The following is a 21,795-nucleotide window of genomic DNA, read 5'->3' as shown; positions in this document are numbered from 1 at the left end:
TTACAGCGATTTATATGAAGTGGTTGAAAAACGCTTTATTTCGCCAAGACAGTGTGTTTCTCACTGTTACATGCATTTGAATGGGAAACTCGCCTGAAACAAAGTATAGGTTTTCATTATGTGAATAATTTTAAAATCTTAGCTCAAACGGCTGCAAAACCTGTTTGCCCAGCACGGGGATATTGAGTTCTATAAGATAAAGCCATAAACATGTTTGTCTGAGTCTTCTATCAAAAGTTACAGCGATTTATATGAAGTTGTTCAAAAACGCTTTATTTCGCCAAGACAATGCGTTTCTCACTGTTACATGCATTTGAATGGGAAACTCGCCTGAAACAAAGTATAGGTTTTCATTATGTGAATAATTTTAAAATCTTAGCTCAAACGGCTGCAAAACCTGTTTGCCCAGCACGGGGATATTGAGTTCTATAAGATAAAGCCATAAACATGTTTGTCTGAGTCTTCTATCAAAAGTTACAGCGATTTATATGAAGTGGTTGAAAAACGCTTTATTTCGCCAAGACAGTGTGTTTCTCACTGTTACATGCATTTGAATGGGGAACTCGCCTGAAACAAAGTATAGATTTTCATTATGTGAATAATTTTAAAATCTTAGCTCAAACGGCTGCAAAACCTGTTTGCCCAGCACGGGGATATTGAGTTCTATAAGATAAAGCCATAAACATGTTTGTCTGAGTCTTCTATCAAAAGTTACAGCGATTTATATGAAGTTGTTCAAAAACGCTTTATTTCGCCAAGACAATGCGTTTCTCACTGTTACATGCATTTGAATGGGAAACTCGCCTGAAACAAAGTATAGGTTTTCATTATGTGAATAATTTTAAAATCTTAGCTCAAACGGCTGCAAAACCTGTTTGCCCAGCACGGGGATATTGAGTTCTATAAGATAAAGCCATAAACATGTTTGTCTGAGTCTTCTATCAAAAGTTACAGCGATTTATATGAAGTTGTTCAAAAACGCTTTATTTCGCCAAGACAATGCGTTTCTCACTGTTACATGCATTTGAATGGGAAACTCGCCTGAAACAAAGTATAGGTTTTCATTATGTGAATAATTTTAAAATCTTAGCTCAAACGGCTGCAAAACCTGTTTGCCCAGCACGGGGATATTGAGTTCTATAAGATAAAGCCATAAACATGTTTGTCTGAGTCTTCTATCAAAAGTTACAGCGATTTATATGAAGTGGTTGAAAAACGCTTTATTTCGCCAAGACAGTCTGTTTCTCACTGTTACATGCATTTGAATGGGAAACTCGCCTGAAACAAAGTATAGATTTTCATTATGTGAATAATTTTAAAATCTTAGCTCAAACGGCTGCAAAACCTGTTTGCCCAGCACGGGGATATTGAGTTCTATAAGATAAAGCCATAAACATGTTTGTCTGAGTCTTCTATCAAAAGTTACAGCGATTTATATGAAGTGGTTGAAAAACGCTTTATTTCGCCAAGACAGTGTGTTTCTCACTGTTACATGCATTTGAATGGGAAACTCGCCTGAAACAAAGTATAGGTTTTCATTATGTGAATAATTTTAAAATCTTAGCTCAAACGGCTGCAAAACCTGTTTGCCCAGCACGGGGATATTGAGTTCTATAAGATAAAGCCATAAACATGTTTGTCTGAGTCTTCTATCAAAAGTTACAGCGATTTATATGAAGTGGTTGAAAAACGCTTTATTTCGCCAAGACAGTCTGTTTCTCACTGTTACATGCATTTGAATGGGAAACTCGCCTGAAACAAAGTATAGATTTTCATTATGTGAATAATTTTAAAATCTTAGCTCAAACGGCTGCAAAACCTGTTTGCCCAGCACGGGGATATTGAGTTCTATAAGATAAAGCCATAAACATGTTTGTCTGAGTCTTCTATCAAAAGTTACAGCGATTTATATGAAGTGGTTGAAAAACGCTTTATTTCGCCAAGACAGTGTGTTTCTCACTGTTACATGCATTTGAATGGGAAACTCGCCTGAAACAAAGTATAGGTTTTCATTATGTGAATAATTTTAAAATCTTAGCTCAAACGGCTGCAAAACCTGTTTGCCCAGCACGGGGATATTGAGTTCTATAAGATAAAGCCATAAACATGTTTGTCTGAGTCTTCTATCAAAAGTTACAGCGATTTATATGAAGTGGTTGAAAAACGCTTTATTTCGCCAAGACAGTGTGTTTCTCACTGTTACATGCATTTGAATGGGAAACTCGCCTGAAACAAAGTATAGGTTTTCATTATGTGAATAATTTTAAAATCTTAGCTCAAACGGCTGCAAAACCTGTTTGCCCAGCACGGGGATATTGAGTTCTATAAGATAAAGCCATAAACATGTTTGTCTGAGTCTTCTATCAAAAGTTACAGCGATTTATATGAAGTTGTTCAAAAACGCTTTATTTCGCCAAGACAATGCGTTTCTCACTGTTACATGCATTTGAATGGGAAACTCGCCTGAAACAAAGTATAGGTTTTCATTATGTGAATAATTTTAAAATCTTAGCTCAAACGGCTGCAAAACCTGTTTGCCCAGCACGGGGATATTGAGTTCTATAAGATAAAGCCATAAACATGTTTGTCTGAGTCTTCTATCAAAAGTTACAGCGATTTATATGAAGTGGTTGAAAAACGCTTTATTTCGCCAAGACAGTGTGTTTCTCACTGTTACATGCATTTGAATGGGAAACTCGCCTGAAACAAAGTATAGGTTTTCATTATGTGAATAATTTTAAAATCTTAGCTCAAACGGCTGCAAAACCTGTTTGCCCAGCACGGGGATATTGAGTTCTATAAGATAAAGCCATAAACATGTTTGTCTGAGTCTTCTATCAAAAGTTACAGCGATTTATATGAAGTTGTTCAAAAACGCTTTATTTCGCCAAGACAATGCGTTTCTCACTGTTACATGCATTTGAATGGGAAACTCGCCTGAAACAAAGTATAGTTTTCATTATGTGAATAATTTTAAAATCTTAGCTCAAACGGCTGCAAAACCTGTTTGCCCAGCACGGGGATATTGAGTTCTATAAGATAAAGCCATAAACATGTTTGTCTGAGTCTTCTATCAAAAGTTACAGCGATTTATATGAAGTTGTTCAAAAACGCTTTATTTCGCCAAGACAATGCGTTTCTCACTGTTACATGCATTTGAATGGGAAACTCGCCTGAAACAAAGTATAGGTTTTCATTATGTGAATAATTTTAAAATCTTAGCTCAAACGGCTGCAAAACCTGTTTGCCCAGCACGGGGATATTGAGTTCTATAAGATAAAGCCATAAACATGTTTGTCTGAGTCTTCTATCAAAAGTTACAGCGATTTATATGAAGTGGTTGAAAAACGCTTTATTTCGCCAAGACAGTGTGTTTCTCACTGTTACATGCATTTGAATGGGAAACTCGCCTGAAACAAAGTATAGGTTTTCATTATGTGAATAATTTTAAAATCTTAGCTCAAACGGCTGCAAAACCTGTTTGCCCAGCACGGGGATATTGAGTTCTATAAGATAAAGCCATAAACATGTTTGTCTGAGTCTTCTATCAAAAGTTACAGCGATTTATATGAAGTTGTTCAAAAACGCTTTATTTCGCCAAGACAATGCGTTTCTCACTGTTACATGCATTTGAATGGGAAACTCGCCTGAAACAAAGTATAGGTTTTCATTATGTGAATAATTTTAAAATCTTAGCTCAAACGGCTGCAAAACCTGTTTGCCCAGCACGGGGATATTGAGTTCTATAAGATAAAGCCATAAACATGTTTGTCTGAGTCTTCTATCAAAAGTTACAGCGATTTATATGAAGTTGTTCAAAAACGCTTTATTTCGCCAAGACAATGCGTTTCTCACTGTTACATGCATTTGAATGGGAAACTCGCCTGAAACAAAGTATAGGTTTTCATTATGTGAATAATTTTAAAATCTTAGCTCAAACGGCTGCAAAACCTGTTTGCCCAGCACGGGGATATTGAGTTCTATAAGATAAAGCCATAAACATGTTTGTCTGAGTCTTCTATCAAAAGTTACAGCGATTTATATGAAGTGGTTGAAAAACGCTTTATTTCGCCAAGACAGTCTGTTTCTCACTGTTACATGCATTTGAATGGGAAACTCGCCTGAAACAAAGTATAGATTTTCATTATGTGAATAATTTTAAAATCTTAGCTCAAACGGCTGCAAAACCTGTTTGCCCAGCACGGGGATATTGAGTTCTATAAGATAAAGCCATAAACATGTTTGTCTGAGTCTTCTATCAAAAGTTACAGCGATTTATATGAAGTGGTTGAAAAACGCTTTATTTCGCCAAGACAGTGTGTTTCTCACTGTTACATGCATTTGAATGGGAAACTCGCCTGAAACAAAGTATAGGTTTTCATTATGTGAATAATTTTAAAATCTTAGCTCAAACGGCTGCAAAACCTGTTTGCCCAGCACGGGGATATTGAGTTCTATAAGATAAAGCCATAAACATGTTTGTCTGAGTCTTCTATCAAAAGTTACAGCGATTTATATGAAGTGGTTGAAAAACGCTTTATTTCGCCAAGACAGTGTGTTTCTCACTGTTACATGCATTTGAATGGGAAACTCGCCTGAAACAAAGTATAGGTTTTCATTATGTGAATAATTTTAAAATCTTAGCTCAAACGGCTGCAAAACCTGTTTGCCCAGCACGGGGATATTGAGTTCTATAAGATAAAGCCATAAACATGTTTGTCTGAGTCTTCTATCAAAAGTTACAGCGATTTATATGAAGTTGTTCAAAAACGCTTTATTTCGCCAAGACAATGCGTTTCTCACTGTTACATGCATTTGAATGGGAAACTCGCCTGAAACAAAGTATAGGTTTTCATTATGTGAATAATTTTAAAATCTTAGCTCAAACGGCTGCAAAACCTGTTTGCCCAGCACGGGGATATTGAGTTCTATAAGATAAAGCCATAAACATGTTTGTCTGAGTCTTCTATCAAAAGTTACAGCGATTTATATGAAGTTGTTCAAAAACGCTTTATTTCGCCAAGACAATGCGTTTCTCACTGTTACATGCATTTGAATGGGAAACTCGCCTGAAACAAAGTATAGGTTTTCATTATGTGAATAATTTTAAAATCTTAGCTCAAACGGCTGCAAAACCTGTTTGCCCAGCACGGGGATATTGAGTTCTATAAGATAAAGCCATAAACATGTTTGTCTGAGTCTTCTATCAAAAGTTACAGCGATTTATATGAAGTTGTTCAAAAACGCTTTATTTCGCCAAGACAATGCGTTTCTCACTGTTACATGCATTTGAATGGGAAACTCGCCTGAAACAAAGTATAGGTTTTCATTATGTGAATAATTTTAAAATCTTAGCTCAAACGGCTGCAAAACCTGTTTGCCCAGCACGGGGATATTGAGTTCTATAAGATAAAGCCATAAACATGTTTGTCTGAGTCTTCTATCAAAAGTTACAGCGATTTATATGAAGTGGTTGAAAAACGCTTTATTTCGCCAAGACAGTGTGTTTCTCACTGTTACATGCATTTGAATGGGAAACTCGCCTGAAACAAAGTATAGGTTTTCATTATGTGAATAATTTTAAAATCTTAGCTCAAACGGCTGCAAAACCTGTTTGCCCAGCACGGGGATATTGAGTTCTATAAGATAAAGCCATAAACATGTTTGTCTGAGTCTTCTATCAAAAGTTACAGCGATTTATATGAAGTTGTTCAAAAACGCTTTATTTCGCCAAGACAATGCGTTTCTCACTGTTACATGCATTTGAATGGGAAACTCGCCTGAAACAAAGTATAGGTTTTCATTATGTGAATAATTTTAAAATCTTAGCTCAAACGGCTGCAAAACCTGTTTGCCCAGCACGGGGATATTGAGTTCTATAAGATAAAGCCATAAACATGTTTGTCTGAGTCTTCTATCAAAAGTTACAGCGATTTATATGAAGTTGTTCAAAAACGCTTTATTTCGCCAAGACAATGCGTTTCTCACTGTTACATGCATTTGAATGGGAAACTCGCCTGAAACAAAGTATAGGTTTTCATTATGTGAATAATTTTAAAATCTTAGCTCAAACGGCTGCAAAACCTGTTTGCCCAGCACGGGGATATTGAGTTCTATAAGATAAAGCCATAAACATGTTTGTCTGAGTCTTCTATCAAAAGTTACAGCGATTTATATGAAGTGGTTGAAAAACGCTTTATTTCGCCAAGACAGTGTGTTTCTCACTGTTACATGCATTTGAATGGGAAACTCGCCTGAAACAAAGTATAGGTTTTCATTATGTGAATAATTTTAAAATCTTAGCTCAAACGGCTGCAAAACCTGTTTGCCCAGCACGGGGATATTGAGTTCTATAAGATAAAGCCATAAACATGTTTGTCTGAGTCTTCTATCAAAAGTTACAGCGATTTATATGAAGTGGTTGAAAAACGCTTTATTTCGCCAAGACAGTGTGTTTCTCACTGTTACATGCATTTGAATGGGAAACTCGCCTGAAACAAAGTATAGATTTTCATTATGTGAATAATTTTAAAATCTTAGCTCAAACGGCTGCAAAACCTGTTTGCCCAGCACGGGGATATTGAGTTCTATAAGATAAAGCCATAAACATGTTTGTCTGAGTCTTCTATCAAAAGTTACAGCGATTTATATGAAGTGGTTGAAAAACGCTTTATTTCGCCAAGACAGTGTGTTTCTCACTGTTACATGCATTTGAATGGGAAACTCGCCTGAAACAAAGTATAGATTTTCATTATGTGAATAATTTTAAAATCTTAGCTCAAACGGCTGCAAAACCTGTTTGCCCAGCACGGGGATATTGAGTTCTATAAGATAAAGCCATAAACATGTTTGTCTGAGTCTTCTATCAAAAGTTACAGCGATTTATATGAAGTTGTTCAAAAACGCTTTATTTCGCCAAGACAATGCGTTTCTCACTGTTACATGCATTTGAATGGGAAACTCGCCTGAAACAAAGTATAGGTTTTCATTATGTGAATAATTTTAAAATCTTAGCTCAAACGGCTGCAAAACCTGTTTGCCCAGCACGGGGATATTGAGTTCTATAAGATAAAGCCATAAACATGTTTGTCTGAGTCTTCTATCAAAAGTTACAGCGATTTATATGAAGTGGTTGAAAAACGCTTTATTTCGCCAAGACAGTGTGTTTCTCACTGTTACATGCATTTGAATGGGAAACTCGCCTGAAACAAAGTATAGATTTTCATTATGTGAATAATTTTAAAATCTTAGCTCAAACGGCTGCAAAACCTGTTTGCCCAGCACGGGGATATTGAGTTCTATAAGATAAAGCCATAAACATGTTTGTCTGAGTCTTCTATCAAAAGTTACAGCGATTTATATGAAGTTGTTCAAAAACGCTTTATTTCGCCAAGACAATGCGTTTCTCACTGTTACATGCATTTGAATGGGAAACTCGCCTGAAACAAAGTATAGATTTTCATTATGTGAATAATTTTAAAATCTTAGCTCAAACGGCTGCAAAACCTGTTTGCCCAGCACGGGGATATTGAGTTCTATAAGATAAAGCCATAAACATGTTTGTCTGAGTCTTCTATCAAAAGTTACAGCGATTTATATGAAGTGGTTGAAAAACGCTTTATTTCGCCAAGACAGTGTGTTTCTCACTGTTACATGCATTTGAATGGGAAACTCGCCTGAAACAAAGTATAGATTTTCATTATGTGAATAATTTTAAAATCTTAGCTCAAACGGCTGCAAAACCTGTTTGCCCAGCACGGGGATATTGAGTTCTATAAGATAAAGCCATAAACATGTTTGTCTGAGTCTTCTATCAAAAGTTACAGCGATTTATATGAAGTTGTTCAAAAACGCTTTATTTCGCCAAGACAATGCGTTTCTCACTGTTACATGCATTTGAATGGGAAACTCGCCTGAAACAAAGTATAGGTTTTCATTATGTGAATAATTTTAAAATCTTAGCTCAAACGGCTGCAAAACCTGTTTACCAAGCACGGGGATATTGAGTTCTATAAGATAAAGCCATAAACATGTTTGTCTGAGTCTTCTATCAAAAGTTACAGCGATTTATATGAAGTTGTTCAAAAACGCTTTATTTCGCCAAGACAGTGTGTTTCTCACTGTTACATGCATTTGAATGGGAAACTCGCCTGAAACAAAGTATAGATTTTCATTATGTGAATAATTTTAAAATCTTAGCTCAAACGGCTGCAAAACCTGTTTGCCCAGCACGGGGATATTGAGTTCTATAAGATAAAGCCATAAACATGTTTGTCTGAGTCTTCTATCAAAAGTTACAGCGATTTATATGAAGTTGTTCAAAAAAACTTTATTTCGCCAAGACAATGCGTTTCTCACTGTTACATGCATTTGAATGGGAAACTCGCCTGAAACAAAGTATAGGTTTTCATTATGTGAATAATTTTAAAATCTTAGCTCAAACGGCTGCAAAACCTGTTTACCAAGCACGGGGATATTGAGTTCTATAAGATAAAGCCATAAACATGTTTGTCTGAGTCTTCTATCAAAAGTTACAGCGATTTATATGAAGTTGTTCAAAAACGCTTTATTTCGCCAAGACAATGCGTTTCTCACTGTTACATGCATTTGAATGGGAAACTCGCCTGAAACAAAGTATAGGTTTTCATTATGTGAATAATTTTAAAATCTTAGCTCAAACGGCTGCAAAACCTGTTTACCAAGCACGGGGATATTGAGTTCTATAAGATAAAGCCATAAACATGTTTGTCTGAGTCTTCTATCAAAAGTTACAGCGATTTATATGAAGTTGTTCAAAAAAACTTTATTTCGCCAAGACAATGCGTTTCTCACTGTTACATGCATTTGAATGGGAAACTCGCCTGAAACAAAGTATAGGTTTTCATTATGTGAATAATTTTAAAATCTTAGCTCAAACGGCTGCAAAACCTGTTTGCCCAGCACGGGGATATTGAGTTCTATAAGATAAAGCCATAAACATGTTTGTCTGAGTCTTCTATCAAAAGTTACAGCGATTTATATGAAGTTGTTCAAAAAAACTTTATTTCGCCAAGACAATGCGTTTCTCACTGTTACATGCATTTGAATGGGAAACTCGCCTGAAACAAAGTATAGGTTTTCATTATGTGAATAATTTTAAAATCTTAGCTCAAACGGCTGCAAAACCTGTTTACCAAGCACGGGGATATTGAGTTCTATAAGATAAAGCCATAAACATGTTTGTCTGAGTCTTCTATCAAAAGTTACAGCGATTTATATGAAGTTGTTCAAAAACGCTTTATTTCGCCAAGACAATGCGTTTCTCACTGTTACATGCATTTGAATGGGAAACTCGCCTGAAACAAAGTATAGGTTTTCATTATGTGAATAATTTTAAAATCTTAGCTCAAACGGCTGCAAAACCTGTTTACCGAGCACGGGGATATTGAGTTCTATAAGATAAAGCCATAAACATGTTTGTCTGAGTCTTCTATCAAAAGTTACAGCGATTTATATGAAGTTGTTCAAAAAAACTTTATTTCGCCAAGACAATGCGTTTCTCACTGTTACATGCATTTGAATGGGAAACTCGCCTGAAACAAAGTATAGGTTTTCATTATGTGAATAATTTTAAAATCTTAGCTCAAACGGCTGCAAAACCTGTTTGCCCAGCACGGGGATATTGAGTTCTATAAGATAAAGCCATAAACATGTTTGTCTGAGTCTTCTATCAAAAGTTACAGCGATTTATATGAAGTTGTTCAAAAACGCTTTATTTCGCCAAGACAGTGTGTTTCTCACTGTTACATGCATTTGAATGGGAAACTCGCCTGAAACAAAGTATAGGTTTTCATTATGTGAATAATTTTAAAATCTTAGCTCAAACGGCTGCAAAACCTGTTTGCCCAGCACGGGGATATTGAGTTCTATAAGATAAAGCCATAAACATGTTTGTCTGAGTCTTCTATCAAAAGTTACAGCGATTTATATGAAGTTGTTCAAAAACGCTTTATTTCGCCAAGACAATGCGTTTCTCACTGTTACATGCATTTGAATGGGAAACTCGCCTGAAACAAAGTATAGGTTTTCATTATGTGAATAATTTTAAAATCTTAGCTCAAACGGCTGCAAAACCTGTTTGCCCAGCACGGGGATATTGAGTTCTATAAGATAAAGCCATAAACATGTTTGTCTGAGTCTTCTATCAAAAGTTACAGCGATTTATATGAAGTTGTTCAAAAACGCTTTATTTCGCCAAGACAATGCGTTTCTCACTGTTACATGCATTTGAATGGGAAACTCGCCTGAAACAAAGTATAGGTTTTCATTATGTGAATAATTTTAAAATCTTAGCTCAAACGGCTGCAAAACCTGTTTGCCCAGCACGGGGATATTGAGTTCTATAAGATAAAGCCATAAACATGTTTGTCTGAGTCTTCTATCAAAAGTTACAGCGATTTATATGAAGTGGTTGAAAAACGCTTTATTTCGCCAAGACAGTGTGTTTCTCACTGTTACATGCATTTGAATGGGAAACTCGCCTGAAACAAAGTATAGATTTTCATTATGTGAATAATTTTAAAATCTTAGCTCAAACGGCTGCAAAACCTGTTTGCCCAGCACGGGGATATTGAGTTCTATAAGATAAAGCCATAAACATGTTTGTCTGAGTCTTCTATCAAAAGTTACAGCGATTTATATGAAGTTGTTCAAAAACGCTTTATTTCGCCAAGACAATGCGTTTCTCACTGTTACATGCATTTGAATGGGAAACTCGCCTGAAACAAAGTATAGGTTTTCATTATGTGAATAATTTTAAAATCTTAGCTCAAACGGCTGCAAAACCTGTTTGCCCAGCACGGGGATATTGAGTTCTATAAGATAAAGCCATAAACATGTTTGTCTGAGTCTTCTATCAAAAGTTACAGCGATTTATATGAAGTGGTTGAAAAACGCTTTATTTCGCCAAGACAGTGTGTTTCTCACTGTTACATGCATTTGAATGGGAAACTCGCCTGAAACAAAGTATAGATTTTCATTATGTGAATAATTTTAAAATCTTAGCTCAAACGGCTGCAAAACCTGTTTGCCCAGCACGGGGATATTGAGTTCTATAAGATAAAGCCATAAACATGTTTGTCTGAGTCTTCTATCAAAAGTTACAGCGATTTATATGAAGTTGTTCAAAAACGCTTTATTTCGCCAAGACAATGCGTTTCTCACTGTTACATGCATTTGAATGGGAAACTCGCCTGAAACAAAGTATAGGTTTTCATTATGTGAATAATTTTAAAATGTTAGCTCAAACGGCTGCAAAACCTGTTTACCCAGCACGGGGATATTGAGTTCTATAAGATAAAGCCATAAACATGTTTGTCTGAGTCTTCTATCAAACGTTACAGCGATTTATATGAAGTTGTTCAAAAACGCTTTATTTCGCCAAGACAATGCGTTTCTCACTGTTACATGCATTTGAATGGGAAACTCGCCTGAAACAAAGTATAGGTTTTCATTATGTGAATAATTTTAAAATCTTAGCTCAAACGGCTGCAAAACCTGTTTGCCCAGCACGGGGATATTGAGTTCTATAAGATAAAGCCATAAACATGTTTGTCTGAGTCTTCTATCAAAAGTTACAGCGATTTATATGAAGTTGTTCAAAAACGCTTTATTTCGCCAAGACAATGCGTTTCTCACTGTTACATGCATTTGAATGGGAAACTCGCCTGAAACAAAGTATAGGTTTTCATTATGTGAATAATTTTAAAATCTTAGCTCAAACGGCTGCAAAACCTGTTTGCCCAGCACGGGGATATTGAGTTCTATAAGATAAAGCCATAAACATGTTTGTCTGAGTCTTCTATCAAAAGTTACAGCGATTTATATGAAGTGGTTGAAAAACGCTTTATTTCGCCAAGACAGTGTGTTTCTCACTGTTACATGCATTTGAATGGGAAACTCGCCTGAAACAAAGTATAGATTTTCATTATGTGAATAATTTTAAAATCTTAGCTCAAACGGCTGCAAAACCTGTTTGCCCAGCACGGGGATATTGAGTTCTATAAGATAAAGCCATAAACATGTTTGTCTGAGTCTTCTATCAAAAGTTACAGCGATTTATATGAAGTTGTTCAAAAACGCTTTATTTCGCCAAGACAATGCGTTTCTCACTGTTACATGCATTTGAATGGGAAACTCGCCTGAAACAAAGTATAGGTTTTCATTATGTGAATAATTTTAAAATGTTAGCTCAAACGGCTGCAAAACCTGTTTACCCAGCACGGGGATATTGAGTTCTATAAGATAAAGCCATAAACATGTTTGTCTGAGTCTTCTATCAAACGTTACAGCGATTTATATGAAGTTGTTCAAAAACGCTTTATTTCGCCAAGACAATGCGTTTCTCACTGTTACATGCATTTGAATGGGAAACTCGCCTGAAACAAAGTATAGGTTTTCATTATGTGAATAATTTTAAAATCTTAGCTCAAACGGCTGCAAAACCTGTTTGCCCAGCACGGGGATATTGAGTTCTATAAGATAAAGCCATAAACATGTTTGTCTGAGTCTTCTATCAAAAGTTACAGCGATTTATATGAAGTTGTTCAAAAACGCTTTATTTCGCCAAGACAATGCGTTTCTCACTGTTACATGCATTTGAATGGGAAACTCGCCTGAAACAAAGTATAGGTTTTCATTATGTGAATAATTTTAAAATCTTAGCTCAAACGGCTGCAAAACCTGTTTGCCCAGCACGGGGATATTGAGTTCTATAAGATAAAGCCATAAACATGTTTGTCTGAGTCTTCTATCAAAAGTTACAGCGATTTATATGAAGTGGTTGAAAAACGCTTTATTTCGCCAAGACAGTGTGTTTCTCACTGTTACATGCATTTGAATGGGAAACTCGCCTGAAACAAAGTATAGATTTTCATTATGTGAATAATTTTAAAATCTTAGCTCAAACGGCTGCAAAACCTGTTTGCCCAGCACGGGGATATTGAGTTCTATAAGATAAAGCCATAAACATGTTTGTCTGAGTCTTCTATCAAAAGTTACAGCGATTTATATGAAGTTGTTCAAAAACGCTTTATTTCGCCAAGACAATGCGTTTCTCACTGTTACATGCATTTGAATGGGAAACTCGCCTGAAACAAAGTATAGGTTTTCATTATGTGAATAATTTTAAAATCTTAGCTCAAACGGCTGCAAAACCTGTTTGCCCAGCACGGGGATATTGAGTTCTATAAGATAAAGCCATAAACATGTTTGTCTGAGTCTTCTATCAAAAGTTACAGCGATTTATATGAAGTGGTTGAAAAACGCTTTATTTCGCCAAGACAGTGTGTTTCTCACTGTTACATGCATTTGAATGGGAAACTCGCCTGAAACAAAGTATAGATTTTCATTATGTGAATAATTTTAAAATCTTAGCTCAAACGGCTGCAAAACCTGTTTGCCCAGCACGGGGATATTGAGTTCTATAAGATAAAGCCATAAACATGTTTGTCTGAGTCTTCTATCAAAAGTTACAGCGATTTATATGAAGTTGTTCAAAAACGCTTTATTTCGCCAAGACAATGCGTTTCTCACTGTTACATGCATTTGAATGGGAAACTCGCCTGAAACAAAGTATAGGTTTTCATTATGTGAATAATTTTAAAATGTTAGCTCAAACGGCTGCAAAACCTGTTTACCCAGCACGGGGATATTGAGTTCTATAAGATAAAGCCATAAACATGTTTGTCTGAGTCTTCTATCAAACGTTACAGCGATTTATATGAAGTTGTTCAAAAACGCTTTATTTCGCCAAGACAATGCGTTTCTCACTGTTACATGCATTTGAATGGGAAACTCGCCTGAAACAAAGTATAGGTTTTCATTATGTGAATAATTTTAAAATCTTAGCTCAAACGGCTGCAAAACCTGTTTGCCCAGCACGGGGATATTGAGTTCTATAAGATAAAGCCATAAACATGTTTGTCTGAGTCTTCTATCAAAAGTTACAGCGATTTATATGAAGTTGTTCAAAAACGCTTTATTTCGCCAAGACAATGCGTTTCTCACTGTTACATGCATTTGAATGGGAAACTCGCCTGAAACAAAGTATAGGTTTTCATTATGTGAATAATTTTAAAATCTTAGCTCAAACGGCTGCAAAACCTGTTTGCCCAGCACGGGGATATTGAGTTCTATAAGATAAAGCCATAAACATGTTTGTCTGAGTCTTCTATCAAAAGTTACAGCGATTTATATGAAGTGGTTGAAAAACGCTTTATTTCGCCAAGACAGTGTGTTTCTCACTGTTACATGCATTTGAATGGGAAACTCGCCTGAAACAAAGTATAGATTTTCATTATGTGAATAATTTTAAAATCTTAGCTCAAACGGCTGCAAAACCTGTTTGCCCAGCACGGGGATATTGAGTTCTATAAGATAAAGCCATAAACATGTTTGTCTGAGTCTTCTATCAAAAGTTACAGCGATTTATATGAAGTTGTTCAAAAACGCTTTATTTCGCCAAGACAGTGTGTTTCTCACTGTTACATGCATTTGAATGGGAAACTCGCCTGAAACAAAGTATAGATTTTCATTATGTGAATAATTTTAAAATCTTAGCTCAAACGGCTGCAAAACCTGTTTGCCCAGCACGGGGATATTGAGTTCTATAAGATAAAGCCATAAACATGTTTGTCTGAGTCTTCTATCAAAAGTTACAGCGATTTATATGAAGTGGTTGAAAAACGCTTTATTTCGCCAAGACAGTGTGTTTCTCACTGTTACATGCATTTGAATGGGAAACTCGCCTGAAACAAAGTATAGATTTTCATTATGTGAATAATTTTAAAATCTTAGCTCAAACGGCTGCAAAACCTGTTTACCCAGCACGGGGATATTGAGTTCTATAAGATAAAGCCATAAACATGTTTGTCTGAGTCTTCTATCAAAAGTTACAGCGATTTATATGAAGTTGTTCAAAAACGCTTTATTTCGCCAAGACAATGCGTTTCTCACTGTTACATGCATTTGAATGGGAAACTCGCCTGAAACAAAGTATAGGTTTTCATTATGTGAATAATTTTAAAATCTTAGCTCAAACGGCTGCAAAACCTGTTTGCCCAGCACGGGGATATTGAGTTCTATAAGATAAAGCCATAAACATGTTTGTCTGAGTCTTCTATCAAAAGTTACAGCGATTTATATGAAGTTGTTCAAAAACGCTTTATTTCGCCAAGACAATGCGTTTCTCACTGTTACATGCATTTGAATGGGAAACTCGCCTGAAACAAAGTATAGGTTTTCATTATGTGAATAATTTTAAAATCTTAGCTCAAACGGCTGCAAAACCTGTTTACCAAGCACGGGGATATTGAGTTCTATAAGATAAAGCCATAAACATGTTTGTCTGAGTCTTCTATCAAAAGTTACAGCGATTTATATGAAGTTGTTCAAAAAAACTTTATTTCGCCAAGACAATGCGTTTCTCACTGTTACATGCATTTGAATGGGAAACTCGCCTGAAACAAAGTATAGATTTTCATTATGTGAATAATTTTAAAATCTTAGCTCAAACGGCTGCAAAACCTGTTTGCCCAGCACGGGGATATTGAGTTCTATAAGATAAAGCCATAAACATGTTTGTCTGAGTCTTCTATCAAAAGTTACAGCGATTTATATGAAGTTGTTCAAAAACGCTTTATTTCGCCAAGACAGTGTGTTTCTCACTGTTACATGCATTTGAATGGGAAACTCGCCTGAAACAAAGTATAGATTTTCATTATGTGAATAATTTTAAAATCTTAGCTCAAACGGCTGCAAAACCTGTTTGCCCAGCACGGGGATATTGAGTTCTATAAGATAAAGCCATAAACATGTTTGTCTGAGTCTTCTATCAAAAGTTACAGCGATTTATATGAAGTGGTTGAAAAACGCTTTATTTCGCCAAGACAGTGTGTTTCTCACTGTTACATGCATTTGAATGGGAAACTCGCCTGAAACAAAGTATAGATTTTCATTATGTGAATAATTTTAAAATCTTAGCTCAAACGGCTGCAAAACCCGTTTACCCAGCACGGGGATATTGAGTTCTATAAGATAAAGCCATAAACATGTTTGTCTGAGTCTTCTATCAAAAGTTACAGCGATTTATATGAAGTTGTTCAAAAACGCTTTATTTCGCCAAGACAATGCGTTTCTCACTGTTACATGCATTTGAATGGGAAACTCGCCTGAAACAAAGTATAGGTTTTCATTATGTGAATAATTTTAAAATCTTAGCTCAAACGGCTGCAAAACCTGTTTGCCCAGCACGGGGATATTGAGTTCTATAAGATAAAGCCATAAACATGTTTGTCTGAGTCTTCTATCAAAAGTTACAGCGATTTATATGAAGTTGTTCAAAAACGCTTTATTTCGCCAAGACAATGCGTTTCTCACTGTTACATGCATTTGAATGGGAAACTCGCCTGAAACAAAGTATAGGTTTTCATTATGTGAATAATTTTAAAATCTTAGCTCAAACGGCTGCAAAACCTGTTTGCCCAGCACGGGGATATTGAGTTCTATAAGATAAAGCCATAAACATGTTTGTCTGAGTCTTCTATCAAAAGTTACAGCGATTTATATGAAGTGGTTGAAAAACGCTTTATTTCGCCAAGACAGTGTGTTTCTCACTGTTACATGCATTTGAATGGGAAACTCGCCTGAAACAAAGTATAGGTTTTCATTATGTGAATAATTTTAAAATCTTAGCTCAAACGGCTGCAAAACCTGTTTGCCCAGCACGGGGATATTGAGTTCTATAAGATAAAGCCATAAACATGTTTGTCTGAGTCTTCTATCAAAAGTTACAGCGATTTATATGAAGTTGTTCAAAAACGCTTTATTTCGCCAAGACAATGCGTTTCTCACTGTTACATGCATTTGAATGGGAAACTCGCCTGAAACAAAGTATAGGTTTTCATTATGTGAATAATTTTAAAATCTTAGCTCAAACGGCTGCAAAACCTGTTTACCCAGCACGGGGATATTGAGTTCTATAAGATAAAGCCATAAACATGTTTGTCTGAGTCTTCTATCAAACGTTACAGCGATTTATATGAAGTTGTTCAAAAACGCTTTATTTCGCCAAGACAGTGTGTTTCTCACTGTTACATGCATTTGAATGGGAAACTCGCCTGAAACAAAGTATAGATTTTCATTATGTGAATAATTTTAAAATCTTAGCTCAAACGGCTGCAAAACCTGTTTGCCCAGCACGGGGATATTGAGTTCTATAAGATAAAGCCATAAACATGTTTGTCTGAGTCTTCTATCAAAAGTTACAGCGATTTATATGAAGTTGTTCAAAAACGCTTTATTTCGCCAAGACAATGCGTTTCTCACTGTTACATGCATTTGAATGGGAAACTCGCCTGAAACAAAGTATAGATTTTCATTATGTGAATAATTTTAAAATCTTAGCTCAAACGGCTGCAAAACCTGTTTGCCCAGCACGGGGATATTGAGTTCTATAAGATAAAGCCATAAACATGTTTGTCTGAGTCTTCTATCAAAAGTTACAGCGATTTATATGAAGTGGTTGAAAAACGCTTTATTTCGCCAAGACAGTGTGTTTCTCACTGTTACATGCATTTGAATGGGAAACTCGCCTGAAACAAAGTATAGATTTTCATTATGTGAATAATTTTAAAATCTTAGCTCAAACGGCTGCAAAACCTGTTTGCCCAGCACGGGGATATTGAGTTCTATAAGATAAAGCCATAAACATGTTTGTCTGAGTCTTCTATCAAAAGTTACAGCGATTTATATGAAGTTGTTCAAAAACGCTTTATTTCGCCAAGACAGTGTGTTTCTCACTGTTACATGCATTTGAATGGGAAACTCGCCTGAAACAAAGTATAGATTTTCATTATGTGAATAATTTTAAAATCTTAGCTCAAACGGCTGCAAAACCTGTTTGCCCAGCACGGGGATATTGAGTTCTATAAGATAAAGCCATAAACATGTTTGTCTGAGTCTTCTATCAAAAGTTACAGCGATTTATATGAAGTTGTTCAAAAACGCTTTATTTCGCCAAGACAATGCGTTTCTCACTGTTACATGCATTTGAATGGGAAACTCGCCTGAAACAAAGTATAGGTTTTCATTATGTGAATAATTTTAAAATGTTAGCTCAAACGGCTGCAAAACCTGTTTACCCAGCACGGGGATATTGAGTTCTATAAGATAAAGCCATAAACATGTTTGTCTGAGTCTTCTATCAAACGTTACAGCGATTTATATGAAGTTGTTCAAAAACGCTTTATTTCGCCAAGACAATGCGTTTCTCACTGTTACATGCATTTGAATGGGAAACTCGCCTGAAACAAAGTATAGGTTTTCATTATGTGAATAATTTTAAAATCTTAGCTCAAACGGCTGCAAAACCTGTTTGCCCAGCACGGGGATATTGAGTTCTATAAGATAAAGCCATAAACATGTTTGTCTGAGTCTTCTATCAAAAGTTACAGCGATTTATATGAAGTTGTTCAAAAACGCTTTATTTCGCCAAGACAATGCGTTTCTCACTGTTACATGCATTTGAATGGGAAACTCGCCTGAAACAAAGTATAGGTTTTCATTATGTGAATAATTTTAAAATCTTAGCTCAAACGGCTGCAAAACCTGTTTGCCCAGCACGGGGATATTGAGTTCTATAAGATAAAGCCATAAACATGTTTGTCTGAGTCTTCTATCAAAAGTTACAGCGATTTATATGAAGTGGTTGAAAAACGCTTTATTTCGCCAAGACAGTGTGTTTCTCACTGTTACATGCATTTGAATGGGAAACTCGCCTGAAACAAAGTATAGATTTTCATTATGTGAATAATTTTAAAATCTTAGCTCAAACGGCTGCAAAACCTGTTTGCCCAGCACGGGGATATTGAGTTCTATAAGATAAAGCCATAAACATGTTTGTCTGAGTCTTCTATCAAAAGTTACAGCGATTTATATGAAGTTGTTCAAAAACGCTTTATTTCGCCAAGACAGTGTGTTTCTCACTGTTACATGCATTTGAATGGGAAACTCGCCTGAAACAAAGTATAGATTTTCATTATGTGAATAATTTTAAAATCTTAGCTCAAACGGCTGCAAAACCTGTTTGCCCAGCACGGGGATATTGAGTTCTATAAGATAAAGCCATAAACATGTTTGTCTGAGTCTTCTATCAAAAGTTACAGCGATTTATATGAAGTGGTTGAAAAACGCTTTATTTCGCCAAGACAGTGTGTTTCTCACTGTTACATGCATTTGAATGGGAAACTCGCCTGAAACAAAGTATAGATTTTCATTATGTGAATAATTTTAAAATCTTAGCTCAAACGGCTGCAAAACCTGTTTACCCAGCACGGGGATATTGAGTTCTATAAGATAAAGCCATAAACATGTTTGTCTGAGTCTTCTATCAAAAGTTACAGCGATTTATATGAAGTTGTTCAAAAACGCTTTATTTCGCCAAGACAATGCGTTTCTCACTGTTACATGCATTTGAATGGGAAACTCGCCTGAAACAAAGTATAGGTTTTCATTATGTGAATAATTTTAAAATCTTAGCTCAAACGGCTGCAAAACCTGTTTGCCCAGCACGGGGATATTGAGTTCTATAAGATAAAGCCATAAACATGTTTGTCTGAGTCTTCTATCAAAAGTTACAGCGATTTATATGAAGTTGTTCAAAAACGCTTTATTTCGCCAAGACAATGCGTTTCTCACTGTTACATGCATTTGAATGGGAAACTCGCCTGAAACAAAGTATAGGTTTTCATTATGTGAATAATTTTAAAATCTTAGCTCAAACGGCTGCAAAACCTGTTTACCAAGCACGGGGATATTGAGTTCTATAAGATAAAGCCATAAACATGTTTGTCTGAGTCTTCTATCAAAAGTTACAGCGATTTATATGAAGTTGTTCAAAAAAACTTTATTTCGCCAAGACAATGCGTTTCTCACTGTTACATGCATTTGAATGGGAAACTCGCCTGAAACAAAGTATAGATTTTCATTATGTGAATAATTTTAAAATCTTAGCTCAAACGGCTGCAAAACCTGTTTGCCCAGCACGGGGATATTGAGTTCTATAAGATAAAGCCATAAACATGTTTGTCTGAGTCTTCTATCAAAAGTTACAGCGATTTATATGAAGTTGTTCAAAAACGCTTTATTTCGCCAAGACAGTGTGTTTCTCACTGTTACATGCATTTGAATGGGAAACTCGCCTGAAACAAAGTATAGATTTTCATTATGTGAATAATTTTAAAATCTTAGCTCAAACGGCTGCAAAACCTGTTTGCCCAGCACGGGGATATTGAGTTCTATAAGATAAAGCCATAAACATGTTTGTCTGAGTCTTCTATCAAAAGTTACAGCGATTTATATGAAGTGGTTGAAAAACGCTTTATTTCGCCAAGACAGTGTGTTTCTCACTGTTACATGCATTTGAATGGGAAACTCGCCTGAAACAAAGTATAGATTTTCATTATGTGAATAATTTTAAAATCTTAGCTCAAACGGCTGCAAAACCCGTTTACCCAGCACGGGGATATTGAGTTCTATAAGATAAAGCCATAAACATGTTTGTCTGAGTCTTCTATCAAAAGTTACAGCGATTTATATGAAGTTGTTCAAAAACGCTTTATTTCGCCAAGACAATGCGTTTCTCACTGTTACATGCATTTGAATGGGAAACTCGCCTGAAACAAAGTATAGGTTTTCATTATGTGAATAATTTTAAAATCTTAGCTCAAACGGCTGCAAAACCTGTTTGCCCAGCACGGGGATATTGAGTTCTATAAGATAAAGCCATAAACATGTTTGTCTGAGTCTTCTATCAAAAGTTACAGCGATTTATATGAAGTTGTTCAAAAACGCTTTATTTCGCCAAGACAATGCGTTTCTCACTGTTACATGCATTTGAATGGGAAACTCGCCTGAAACAAAGTATAGGTTTTCATTATGTGAATAATTTTAAAATCTTAGCTCAAACGGCTGCAAAACCTGTTTGCCCAGCACGGGGATATTGAGTTCTATAAGATAAAGCCATAAACATGTTTGTCTGAGTCTTCTATCAAAAGTTACAGCGATTTATATGAAGTGGTTGAAAAACGCTTTATTTCGCCAAGACAGTGTGTTTCTCACTGTTACATGCATTTGAATGGGAAACTCGCCTGAAACAAAGTATAGGTTTTCATTATGTGAATAATTTTAAAATCTTAGCTCAAACGGCTGCAAAACCTGTTTGCCCAGCACGGGGATATTGAGTTCTATAAGATAAAGCCATAAACATGTTTGTCTGAGTCTTCTATCAAAAGTTACAGCGATTTATATGAAGTTGTTCAAAAACGCTTTATTTCGCCAAGACAATGCGTTTCTCACTGTTACATGCATTTGAATGGGAAACTCGCCTGAAACAAAGTATAGGTTTTCATTATGTGAATAATTTTAAAATCTTAGCTCAAACGGCTGCAAAACCTGTTTACCCAGCACGGGGATATTGAGTTCTATAAGATAAAGCCATAAACATGTTTGTCTGAGTCTTCTATCAAACGTTACAGCGATTTATATGAAGTTGTTCAAAAACGCTTTATTTCGCCAAGACAGTGTGTTTCTCACTGTTACATGCATTTGAATGGGAAACTCGCCTGAAACAAAGTATAGATTTTCATTATGTGAATAATTTTAAAATCTTAGCTCAAACGGCTGCAAAACCTGTTTGCCCAGCACGGGGATATTGAGTTCTATAAGATAAAGCCATAAACATGTTTGTCTGAGTCTTCT

The sequence above is a fragment of the Aulonocara stuartgranti genome (assembly GCF_965226115.1).
Source record: "Aulonocara stuartgranti genome assembly, chromosome: 7".
NCBI classification, from domain to species: domain Eukaryota; kingdom Metazoa; phylum Chordata; class Actinopteri; order Cichliformes; family Cichlidae; genus Aulonocara; species Aulonocara stuartgranti.
Note: the sequence above shows the minus strand (reverse complement) of the source record.